The 14,084-nt window shown below is 26.8% G+C and overlaps 1 pseudogene; it reads right to left on the reverse strand.

Moving 5' to 3' along the window:
• The window catches only part of LOC117167637, a 98,989-nt pseudogene extending 89,544 nt beyond the window's left edge, over positions 1 to 9,445 (reverse strand).
• Between the last annotated feature and the right edge of the window lie 4,639 nt (positions 9,446 to 14,084).

A 14,084-nucleotide genomic window follows, 5' to 3' on the forward strand; every position in this document is an offset into this window, starting at 1 on the left:
GTTTTTATCATTAGAAAAAATTTGAATAAATTCATAGAACTCTTTTCGATTTTTTAATGTGGGGGATCTTAATCCACAAGATTAAAAAGATTTTTGTTTCCCGGAAAAAATGGCGTTATTTTTGTGTAACGTTAACCAGTGCTCCCGGGCTTTTGAAATTAACATCGGGTTTTAAACAGAAAAAGCTCGAATTACTTGTACATATATTTCAACTTTTCCTGGAATTAGTTTAATAGATGAACTGAAAAAATAAATATACTTTGTAATAAATGCAATATTGAGTTTGAAGTAAAATATAAAAAAGAGTCATTTATATTTGTTAATGAAAATAATTCTTTAATGCTTTTTTATCTTGTAAACTAATTAATTAATTATTAGTTCATTACTAAATTCAAGTAACATACAGGAAACCGCAAATTTAAATAAAGATATATAAAGGAAAATTCTTTTAATGACTTAATTAAAATTCGATTACTGCTTTTTATGTTATTTACTAGTTAATTATTATTAGCCGATTAACTTTGTTCGCAATATTAAATTAGGATTGAAGTTAAATGTATATTTTTACTACCCTGTAAGAAAAAAATAGAGAAAAATGAATATTTTTAGATTCCCGTGTAGAAATTCAAATCAGGAATTAGTCTGGTTCCCGACCATTCGACCCCACTTAAAGTAGGGTGCTAGTCAGGTCATCTGACTAGCCCCCGACCAGTAGCGTCACGATAGATTAGTCGGGGCCTAGTCAGGTGACCCGACTAAAAGTTTGTCAAAATACTTATTATTTACGGAAATCTCCATAAACTTTTTTGAAATATTCAAAAGTGTTCAAATTTATCCAATATTTAATAGGGAACATATCCTACGCTTAAAAATACATAAATTTATGTAACTTAAACTCCCCAAAATTTGTGGAATATTAATTAAAAAAAAAAAAACTTCAGCTGGAAGGCAGCAATGGAAGAGCTTTGCTCTGACGCAACCGCCATGTTGGTCACAGTAGTCTCTGCTTCAGGTAATTATGCTTCGTTATGTGTGGACTGCTGTTTTAAACACTCGACGCGTCATTTTTGTTGCGCGAGAGGCGGCACGTCGCGCCCTTGCGGATTTTCTTTAAAGCTACCAGTTCAGAACCGCAAGACTCAAATGAAGGTGGTAGCGAAATCTGACCTGTACCGTGCTTAATAGTTTACTACTAGGATACTGCTCTTCATTGATTAATCAAAAAATTTTTCTCTTTCCAATCTATATGTATTTTTTCCAATATGGATTTTCTTGAAATTCCATACAAAGCTATTTATAAATGTTCCTAGAAATGAGCAATTTTCTAAAGAATACTACAAAAAAAAAAGATTACGTCTTTTTGAAGATTTCGATCGTTGTTTTTATAAAAAGTTGATTTTCGTACAAAATTATTAACTTAATAATTATTTATTAAGTATATTTAAAATAAATTTAACATTAACAAATCTTTTCTCCAAAAAACGGTGTATAATTATTGTTAAATATATTCTTAGTGTTTTAGAATGAAAAAATCATTACGCTTTTTTAGATATTACCTCATTTGATAAAACCTCGTCGAAAACTCAAACATAAGAATAACCCGACTAGAGCCCCACCAGCTCCCGACCAGAGCCTGAAGATCATCCGCACGGAAATTAGTGAACAAAAAGTCCCGACTAGCCCTTGACCAATCACCGACCAGGCCCCGACTTAATTTTTGACAACAAAAAGCCCAACTAGTCCCCGATTAGTCCCCGACTGGGTACTTTGTCAATATTAATAACCCGACTAGCCCCCGATTAGTGCCCGACTTGTAATAGGGCCAAATAGGGTTATTTCCACACGGGTTTAAACGAAAGAGTGAGCATTTCTTAATTTTTTGGATTGCTAATTTTCCATCGGGAGAAATGCCCAACGAAAGAATAGATTTATCTACGAAACAAATTCTTTTTTAATTCCTTAAAGATTGACACTTGTGTTGAATTCCATGCAGGCGAATATATTTTCGACTTTTTTAATTCCTCTTAATCCGACCAGTAGATACAACTATCATGGTTATTTTTAATTCCGTACTTACATGTTGTATTTTCGACTTATTTGGTTCCCTCTAATCTGTCCACAAAATATGCGTACTTACATAGTTTCTGTTTCCCCGTGTGCTACATAAGTTTGGAAATTTCCATTTTTTTGACAAGGTTATTTTTAATTCCATACTTACATCCTTTACCTTTTATTATTTCAATTCCTTCTAATCTTTCCACAAAATGTGTACACATGCATAGTTCTTTGTGTAAGGTTAACCAAATTAATCTATCTTTAGACATAATTAGAAAAATATTCTTTGACAATACTACAAATTATTTTTATTAACATAAGCGTTTCAATGTTTTTTTAAACTGAATATAATTTGTTTTCGATAAAGTAACATAAATTGATTATTTGCATTTAAATTATTTAATTGAATATTGGTTATTATGTTTATAATAAAAAATTTTAGTTTGAAAAAAATATCTCCATTATAATAATTTTTCTGAATTCAATTTTCTAAATTATATGTAAATACATTTCAATGAAATTAATTATCACAGGATTTATATGTTCTTAACTCATTAATTAATTATCAGGCGATTCTGCTAAAATTGATATTTTCTGGAATTATTTAAAAGCTTATATTTAATTAAATTTTAACAAAGACAGGTTTAAATTTGAAAAATATATAAAGTTAAAATTATTTGAAGGCTTCAATGAAAATAATTAATTAAAGCTTTAAATTATTTGAATTATCAATGTAAAATAATTGTTTAATGCTTTTCTATTTTGAAATGATTGAATATTTAAATAATTTGATGTTTTCAATAAAAATAATTGCTTGAGGCTTTTTATGTTGTGAACTATTTAATTAATTTTTAGCTGTTTAATTTCGAACACAATGTTGAATTACATAAAGATTTAATTTAAGACGTTGAAAATTAAGAAGCTACTACTTTTAAAATAAATGTTTCTTTTTTCATTAGAATACCTCTATTACAATTATATAATTTTCCTGAAGCTTATAAAGTGTAATTAGCATCTAAATTAAATTTTAAAAATTATAAGTTTTTAGAAATGAAAGATCAAATTTGACAAAAATATATAAAGTGCAAATTATTTTAATGCTTCAGTGAAAATTATAGTTTAATGCTTCTCATATAGAGAAATAATTAATTAATGATTAAATGAATAATTGTTTTCAAAGTTTATTTTTATTAAAACACCCCTACTTCAATTACATGATTTTTCAAATGATATTGATGTTGTAAAATAGATACCTGCATTTAATTTTTGAATTTATATTTAAATATGTTTTGCTTTTTTTTTAATATTGAATTACATAAAGATTGAATTATATATTTTTTTAAGTAAGATAAATTGATTTATTTACTTCAAGTTTATGTAATTGAATATTAATCCTAATTTGAAAAACTAAAAGTTTGTGCATGTTCATAGTAGGTACCTACTTATCAATTACATTATTTTTGTAAAGTTTTAAGTTTTGCGACATAAAATGAGCATCTGAATTCTGATTTCGAAAGTATGTGAAAATATGTTCTAATGTTTCCTGGAATAGTTAAGAATGTTATAAATAAGTCAAATTTTTAGAAAAATATAGAGTAAAAATTATTTGAATGATTCACGAATAATAAGTGTTTAATGCTTTTTATGTTATGAGCTGATTAATTACTTATTAGCTGATTAGTTTTTTTCACAATATTAAATAAGTTTTATGGTGGTATGCTTGAATATTTGATATAATTTGTATAATAAAAGTTGATTTATTTTTAACTTGTCTTTATTACAATTATATGATTGAAATGCTTATGATGTTGTGGAATGCGTATCTGAATTTAATTTTCAAAATTATATGTACATGTCTGCTTTTTTTTAATTAGTGCAAAAGGTTATTAATAATAAAAACTTGCAAAAATGAAAACCAAATAAATAATTATTCGAAAATTGAGTTAATGATGAAGATGAACACAAAAGTTAGTGCGCGCACATGATAGTCTAGTATTTAAAAAAAATCTGAAGTCAGGTGAATTTGAAATTCACTTGAAAGTGAAATGAAATTATATAATCGCCTCCTAGAGTAGACTGCAAACACGTCCAAATACGTCCAAACACGTGATAGTTGCATCGCACACTCGCGCACACGCGCTGACTCGACTACGGATCCGTTCGGCTCGTGTCGGACGGAGAAGAGCGGTAAAGATACATTAAGAGAAGAGTGAAAGAGATAGACGTATAGGACGGGAAATCTCATTTTCCTCGTAAAATAATAGTTTTAGAGGAAAAACTTATTTCACATAAAAGGTGTATTTATTTATGTTCTACAGCTTTTGTTTTAAACATTTTTTAATTCAGATCAAGAATCTTCAAAACAGGAGCGAAAACCAGTGTTAAAATATATTCTTATAGTTATTTTTAAATTAATCCCAGGTAAGGGACCGTACTTAAATTACGGAACAGCTCAAGGGGGGGGGGGGGGGGGGGGGGGGAAGGTCGATACAGTTTGTTACGATTTGTTACGATAGGGAAAATTCGCAATAACTTTCTTCTGAAGATTATCTTTTTCGTTATAAATTTTATTATTTCATTGAAAACCTAACAATTTCATTAAAAAGAAATCTTTTTTGTCTTTTTGATTAAAAGTGTTACCTCTTTTAGTAGAAATGCTGCAACTTTCATCGATAAAAATGCAACTTTTTTCTGGAAAATTCAACTATTTTCTAAAAACTTTACTTTTTGTTTAAGATTCGCATTTTTGTATTAAAGAGTAAATTGGAATATTTTTGGATGAAAATTTCACTTCATATGAAAATAGTTTTTTAAAATTAAAAATTCATCTGTTTTAGAAGAAATTTCATAATTCTTAGATAAAAATGTCAGTGCTCGGTTGAAAATTAATCTATTTTTTCAAAAACATATAGTTTTTGGTTAAAGATTCCCCTGTTTTGTTGAAAATTTAAATATTTCGTTGAAAATTGACTTTTTTTAAATTTATATTTTGGTGCTAAAAATAAACTCAAATCTTATCTGTGTGAAATTTTAACTGTAAAAAAGGTCGTTTTTTATTCAAAATGCATCTGTTTTAGTACAAATTTGATCAATCTTTGATAAAAATGAAACTATTTGATCAAGAATACATATATTTTGTTAAAAATTCATCATTTTTGGCGAAAAAAATTCGTCTCTCTTCATTAAAAATTCAGTTTCTTTTCGTAGAAACTTAATCTTCGGAAAAAAATTCAAATTTTGACTTTGAAATGTCAACTAGAATCTTTTTTGAATGAAGATTCAACCTTTTATTTAATTGGTATTTTTGATTTAAAAATGCACATGTTTCAGTATAATTATCTTCTTTTTTTTGACAATAATGCAAGTGTTTGGTTGACAATTTAACAATATTGTAATAATATCTTTCTTGGATAAAAATGCAACTATTTGGTTGATAATTCAACAATTTTGTTGAAGTCATCATTTTTTCTTGAAAAATCTGCTGTTTTGTTGAAAATGTAATTATTTCGTATAAAATTTACTTTTTGTTTAAATGTAATACTTTGGTGTTAAAAAGAGAACTGAAATTTTTTCTGAATGAAAATTAAAATTAATTCTTTATTCTTTGAATTAAAAATTCTTCTGTTTTAAGAGAATCTTTATCTTCCTTTTATAAAAATACAACTTTTTGGTAAAAATTAAACTATTTTGTTCCAAATTCATACTTTTTGATTGAAAAAATTCGTCTCTGGTTTGAAAATTTCTGGACGAATATTCAACTATTTATTTATCTGTTTTAAGAAAAATATTATCTTTTTGGATAAAAAAGGAACTATTTGGTTCAGAATTCAACAGTTTTGCTACAAGTTCATCCTTTTTAGTTAAAAATTCGTGTTTTTGGATTAAAAATTGAATTTTCCCGTGGAAACTTATTTTCTGTTTAAAAATTAATATTTTTATCATGAAAAGACAACTGACATTTACATTTTTAGTTGAGAATTCATCTAGTTGGTTGAATTTTTAACTATATTGTTAAAAAAATATCGTTTTTAATTAATAATTTAATTACTTGGGCAAAAGTTAACCTACGTAAAAAAATTTTTTTTTGATTGAAGGCTCATGTTTGGTTGCAAATTTAACAGTTCAGTCGAAAAGACTTTTTTTGTTTTAAATTTAATTTCTTACCTAAAATCTAACTTTTATATTTTTAAAGGTTTATCTTCTTTTGTGAAAAATTCTCTTTTTTTAGTAAAAAAATATTTTGTTTGTTTCTTTGAAATTTCATGTTTTTTGGGTAAAAATGCATCAGTTTTGTGGAAAATTAATTTTTTTGCTAAAACGTCAATAGTTGGTTTGAAAACTCAATTTTCGTAGAGAAAATTCGTCTTTTGGCTTGAAGTTTCAACAATCTAGATAAACTTTTATTAATTTCTTCCGTGAAAAATCTTAATTAATTTTTTGGGAACTCTTCTTTTTGGTTTTAGGGATCGTCCATATATTACGTAACACTTTTTTCTTTTGTTTATATCGTTGTGTCTTTCTCAACTTCACATCAATTTCATGCTCGTCTTTATTCAAACAAAAGAAAAACGCGTTACGTAATTTATGGACGATCCCTTAAATGTTTTTTTTTTGTATAAATTTAATATTTTTTGATTGAAATATAAACGATGACACTTTTATGTTTGAAATTTATCCTTTTAGATTGAAAATTCTACTATTATGTCCAAAATTTAATTATTTTGTTAAAAAGTCATCTTTTATGGTAGAAAATACATTTTTGTTTTTTTAAATAAATTACTAAATTTGAATATTTAAAATTTGTATCCGAAATACTGTTTTATTCCGTTTGTAAAAGATTATATTCTGAAACAAATTACAAGTTGAAAATGCTGGTATTTAAATATTAATGTTAAACGAAAATGAAAAATTAGCTAAGGAAAATTCAGGGAATTTTGGAAATGAAGTTCTTGAAAACGGCCCCTAATCCCTTTTCGAAACTTTATCCTAGGTATTTTATTCGATATTTCGTATTAATTTATATAAATTGAAAATAAATTTGCGTTCAAGGAGAATGATTGTCAGTTATTCATTCCCCATCATTTTCTCTCGGAATTATATCGTCGCAATTAAAGAACAAAGTCTGAAGCATAGCTCACAAAAGTATAAAATAACTGACTCCCCTGATCTTACTTATCAGAGTGTCGCATTTCTAACAAGGAAAATACTTTTTGTGGTCATTCACTTAATTTTTTTTTTATTTGATAATTATGGACAGTCAATAAAAGATTATAAGAAATCCATTAATTCGTAAATGCTTATTAATATTTTCGACTATTTAAAACGCTTTTTAAATCGAGCCTTGAATACGTAATCACAATGATTAAAAAATCAAACGAATCCAAAATGCGCGCCTTTCATTTCCCCGCCTGCGAATTATGTTTCCGTAAAACAAAACGATTAAATATTTGAACATTTTTCTCTTATTTTGCATTCGTGATTTAAATTTTTGTATTTAGGAATGGAAAACTTTTTTGTGTTTATTTGTCTGTTGGCGTCATTAATTGCCTAAGAAAGGTAGAACCAATGAAACAAATAAAATCATTTTTGGCCTATATTTGTAGACAGTAGCTTATTATAACTTATTACTTGAGAAAAAAGTTATAAATGTGACTCCGACGAATCTAATCTGCTTCTTCATGTGTCATGAGTTAATTGTTAGTCACGTTGAAACTGTTTTGCAGTAGCTGTATCTATATTTTGTCCTTAAATCATTTTGCATAACAGTTTTATTATAGTTATGTTAGCAATGGAAAATCATCAAATCATCAAATCCTCATAAACATAAAAAATTTCCATTGTTATTGTGGAAGTTTAGAATTCAGATCGACATTGGTTAGATTAAAATCAACCTTTAAAATGATTTATAAAATGAACAAAAATATTTATTATAAATTTCTGTAAATTTTGATGGACGCTTCTAAGTAAACTTCAGAAAAAAATATAAAGGTTTAGTTTTTGCTTTCTCTTTAGGGACAAGTTACCATTTTTACTTAATCCTAATGATCAAGGTCTCATTTTATTCTTGGAAGGATTCTCTAAATTTCTATTTGGGCTGATTTTACGAAAAAAGTTAATTGAAAAATCAGAAAGTTATTATTGCTATAAACAATTAGAGTTTAAATTTTAATTAACACCACCAAAATATAATTGTAGAGAATCCTTCAAAGAATAAAAATGAGGCCTTGATCATTAGGATTAAATAAAAATGGTAACTTTTCCATTAAGAGAAAGGAAAAGTTGAGCTTTTAAATAACTACTGTTAAATAAACAATTTTAACCTGAATTATTTTTTCCTGAAGTGTGCTTAGAAGCCTTTATCAAGATTTACAGAAGTTAATAATAGATCTTTTTTTGTCGATTTTATAAATTGTTTTAAAGATAGGCAACTTTTGAGAATGGTTGTACGTAGTGAACATCCCTGAGGCTATGGGAGCGTAACATCATTTTTTTCACATTTTTAAAAATAATTATAAAAAAAGCAACAACAAAATTTGACACCATTTTTTTCTAAATTAAAAATGTAGACTTCTTATGTAATTTCCTCAAATTTTAACTTGATATCGCGTTTCGTGTGAACGCAAGTCGTGTTTGAAAAAAATGAAAAATTGTTTTTGAGGTTACACTCAGATTGACTCAACACGTGTTTTTATTTTGGTAATTTTCAAAATGTGAATTTCATGGCAGATACGATGATCAATAAATGGACAGTAAATAGAGGAAAATTATGTCCACTTTCACAAAAAGATTGTCACAAATGATAAGAATGTTTACAGATTTTCATAATAGACTTTGTATATGAACTTGAAATTAACCAATTTAAATTTGATTCTATTATCTTTATTATAATCATTTTACTTGAACACAAATTCATTTCCAATTAAAACAAAATTATATGAAATATCAAATAAATAAACAAATTTGAAATATAATTAATATAGCATCGAAAAATCCTCCTGGCCTTTCGTCAACCGGTACCGATTTCTACGAGTAAAATTGTGAGTCGAAAAATTTGAAAAAGTGTGAAATAATAAAATCGAAAAAGCAGTAGAAGAATTGAAAATAGAAAAATAATCACCTAATTTTGGGCCATGTGATTTGGATGCCAATCCAAATGATGAGCAGTTTATTTTTTCACTCCCACGGACACGAGAACTTTCATTAATATATACACAGCCCACTTTATCTTCAAGCGATTAATACAGTTTATATTTTTTCATAAATGAAAAAAAACTTCTTATCAATAAAAAAATTTTTTTAACAAATTTTCGTATAAAATTCTTTTTCAAACTCTATTAATAATCAAATAAAGTACACCATTCACGCCGAAACCGGCAGTCAGCTCCTGACTGCTTCTGACCTGTGATGAAAATATACTTACTACAGTTGCTTAGCTTCCGCGCTAGCGGTATCTTTTTCCCTCCCACTTTTTCCGTTCTTTATAAGCAGGGACGTCTTAACTAATAATAAAACCCCTTGTTTTTTTTATAATAAAAAATATCTCTCATTCAGGGTGGCTGAAAAATTTCATTTTCAAAATTCCCTGACTTTTGTCTGATTTCTCGCTGTCCAATATTTCATTTTCTTTTATAGTAGAGTCAAATTGAAGCATTTGTCTTAAATTTTTGGGAAGGACCTTCTTTTGAAGCCCTGAAAAATTCGAGGCTGATTTCTTAATCATTTTTTTATTTTTGAAGAAAAACGTGAAATAGCAAACATTTTCTCAACAAGTTTACTTGGATCGCTACTTTCAATTAAGAGATAGGTGACATGTGTATCCGATTGTATTTATAGAGCATATAATAAGCTTTAAAAGGAGCCCTTACCGAATATCCTACGACAAATAGTTTACGAGATACTAATTTGTTAATTAACGTTGTGCCTTTTTCAGGAGAGACAAAGTGATGATGAATTTTCATTGTTGCAAAAAAATCGCGATCAGGTTTTTGCTATTGGATTCTCAAATTTGATAGTTCAAAGTATTTAAAAAACATTTTTTTAAATTTCAGAGTCCAAAAATGACACAGGGGTGGGGGAGAATTTTTTTAAACTATATATTTTGTAAAATAAAAAAATCTGTTGAGTTCATTATAACAAAAGTTTGTTTTTATCTTAAACATACTTTTCCCTGATTATTGAACTGTTAGATATTTCACATTAATGTTTAAAAAAAGTGCTCCCTCTTCAGTCAGTTTTGGATTTTGAAATTTAGGAAAATATTTTTCTATATTTTAAACTATTTAATTTGAAAATCCCATCACAAACCTCGAATCGAAAATTTTTTTGCAACAATGAAAATTTATCAGTGATTTGTCTTGATGAAAAACGCACAATGTTAATTAAGAAATTCATATTTTGTAAAGTATTTGCAGTAAGGTATTCGAAAAAGGCACATTTAAAAGTTTTTTTTATACTCTAAAAACAAAGTCATATACACTTTTTTCCTATCCCTTAATAAAAAATAAAAATCCAGTAAATATTAATTTGACTGTATTATGACTATTAATATACAAACAATAGAATTTTAACCTTGTAACATTTTTAATATAGAATCTCTTTAATAAACAGAATGAAAACATTTCTAATTAAAATAAAACAATTTTAATTGATGTATTTCGACAAAAAATATTACTTTTCTACCATAAAAGATGATTTATGAATCCGAAGGAATAAATTTTCCGCCCAAAAAGACAAATGTTCAACCAAGAAAATAAATCTTCTACGAAAAAAAAACAAATTAAAAAAAAACCTGAATTGTCAAATAAAACAGATAAATTTTTCACGAAAAATGGAAATGAAATAATAATCAAAATTTTTAACAAAGATGATTTTTGATTTGAAATTCTGAATTGGCCACCAAAAAGTTAATTTTTAAGAAAGTAATTTAGTTTTGAACCAAAAAAGATACATTTTCAAGAAAAAATATGAATTTTCTGCGAACAGTTAAAAATATTATATCATCTTTGAAAATTGACTTTTTTTTATTGAAAATTCAACTACTTGGCTAAAAGTTGAAGCGATTCCTGAACATTCATTTTTTCTGCTGAAAATTCGTCTTTCTTTTTGAAAATTTTTCTGTTTCGTTGAATAAATATTTTTCAATTAAAAGTTTTTAATATTTCACTTGTCATGGAAAGAATTTCCATTTTCTTAATAAATTATGCTTTTGTTTAAAAATTCATCTATTTTGGTATAAATTCGTCATTTCGGATTGAAGATTCAACTATTTTGATAGAAAATTAAACTATTTTCTTCAAGATTTATATTTTCGGGTTTAGAATTTAATTGTTTTGCAGAAATTTTATTTATTTAGCTTGAAAATTCAACATTTTGCATTTACCATTTTTTGATTTAAGGTTCATATATTCTGTTGTAAATGCGCCTTTTATGACTAAAAATTATTTTTTTAACTGAAAATTTAATTATTTAATTTTTTTACTTAAAAGGCTTAAAAAGGCTTCAAAAGAGGTATGTTTTGTAACAACCTTTTTTCAAAAACATGCATTAAAAAAAGTCAATTTTTGTAACATAATTATACCATTAAGCCATTTTTATTGCATAAAAAGAGTTTCGAGGGCTTTTAGGCTTCCTCTTCAGAGAAATTTTGATAGGAAACTAATAGGAAATATTTGTTAATCAGTTTAAAATGCACTCTAGAAGCCGATCCTGTTCTGTAATTGCTAGAACTGCTGGTCCGCGCAGTTTCTCAGGGGGCAGGGCGAGTGACGGTTGCGACTCTCGACTCGGATGGGCCGCAGTGCGCGATTACTCAGTCGGGTATATTGCGCAATATTATGCATTCCTATTAGAAATGGTTCAGGAATGTGCCAGTTACATTAAGCAGTGAAATGCTTTTTTTTTAGAAATATGAAAAAATCTACATTAAATTTTTTTTAGAAATTTTCGCAAGATTTTTTTTTTTTTTGATTGTTATAAAATCTGCCAAATATCTTTTAAAATAATTCTTGTTTTCATCAAATTTTTGAAATTCTAAAAAATTAAAAAAGTGTTACTTTTAAAGCTTCCAGATTCCATTAAAAAATATTTTGAAATGTTTAAAACCTGAGATTAATCTCTTTACACAAAACTTAAATCATAAAAATTTTCCCATAAATCTTATTGCCGGTACATTCGGGAATTCTTCATTGCGGACATTTTATTATTCTGAACTTTCTGTCAGGAATTTTATTGTTCGAGAATTTTCAAATTCGATAATATTATGAACAGTCAAAAATCTTATTATTCGGAAAAAATTCCCAAACGATTTTTAATATTAACGAATTGGAAAATTCCTGTCTAATAAAATTCCTGAAAGTTTATAAAAAATTCACGAAAATAAACAATTACAATTTTTTAATAAACTATAGGGAATTTTATTATTCGGAAATTTTTCAATTTGTTAATATTATAAATCATTTCGTTTTGCGAGTTTTTAGCTTTAATTATGATTTTTTCGACTACATTAAACACTAATTTCTATCAATAATAAACAAATGTTTACCTAAATTCTTTAAACAATTTATTGCAATTTCTAGAAATTTGCTCTTAAAATAGAATTAGAATGTGCGGCTTTTTCAGAATTTTAAAACTTAATTTCAACTCTTTAGTCAGGTCAAAGCAATAATCAATTAAATATAACAGGAATAATTTTCAGAATAATTAAATAATATTTTTAATAATATTCTCTTAGAATAATGTTGGAAAGATGCTGGTTTTTTTTAAATTTTTAACTTTTTTTCTACTTTTCACTTGGAGTGTGGTTATAGTTCAAAAAATTTAACAAACTTAATTTTTTAAACAAACTTTAATTATTACCCATAACTGTATTTTACCATAGTAATGCTAGATGGTTGAGGTTAAATTAAAAAAAATGTCCATTTATTGGGTGGTAAAATAATAATTAGTGTATGTTAACAAAATCAATTATTCATCAATTTATTTTGCTTGATAACTGTCTTCCATTACAGTGAAGAGAAACAAATAGAGTTAGGAAAAAATGATAAATAATCATATCAATTTAATCAAAAAAGCTCTTAGCATCTACTTCATGGAAAAGTTACATTTTGTATAATCCATATAGAAAATTGAAAGCATATTTCTAATATCTGTTTTAATTTAGAAAATATTTTCACAAAAAATAAATAAATTCTTTGACAAATTTTAAAAATAATTATTTATGCTGCATTTAATTTATTATTGCCTCGCTCCGAATGAAAAGTTAAGAATAAGTCGAAAAATTGGGGAAAAACAATGACTTTCTCACTCTATTATAAGAGAAAATTGCTATAATCATTAATAAATTGTTTAAAAGATTTATGTATAAGCGCTAAATAAATTTTGGTCGCTAAATAAATACATATAAATGAGGCTTAATTAAAAAATCGCTTTCCACACTAAAAGCTATAAAACTTTTTAAAGATTAATTTCCATTGAATTCAATTACTGTACATCGGATGTCGAATGTGGATACAACTTTACACCGGCAAACAAAACAAAGTGACGTCCGACAGACTACGCTAGCAGATCTATATGTTTTTGGGGTCGCTGAATTCGAATCCGGTGTCCAAATAACCAAGTTGGCTCGTATTTTTCTGAGAAACGAAAAAAATAGACGTAAAATCGACAAAAACAGTGATTTTTCAGGTAAGTTTTTTGCAAAAAAAATATATTTTCTCGCCCAGTGGACTTGATCAATTCCAATATTTATATACGAGGGTAGTTCAATAAGTCCTTAGAATGAAGTATAAAACCAATTTTTTTTGGGTAAATTTTTTTTTATTTTTCAACATAATCTCCTTGGAGCTCTATACACTTGGTCAATCGCTTTTCAAGTTTTTTTAATCCTTCCTGGTGCGTTCGACCAATTCGAATTTTAGTTCTTCAATTTAAGCCATTGAAACGAAGCATGTGTGAACTCGGGCGTTGTCGTGATGAAAGAGAATTTTTTTTCTCGTCAAATGTGGTCGTTTTTTTTAAATTTCTTCTTTCAG

This window comes from Belonocnema kinseyi, chromosome 2, assembly GCF_010883055.1.
Source record: "Belonocnema kinseyi isolate 2016_QV_RU_SX_M_011 chromosome 2, B_treatae_v1, whole genome shotgun sequence".
Classification (NCBI taxonomy): domain Eukaryota; kingdom Metazoa; phylum Arthropoda; class Insecta; order Hymenoptera; family Cynipidae; genus Belonocnema; species Belonocnema kinseyi.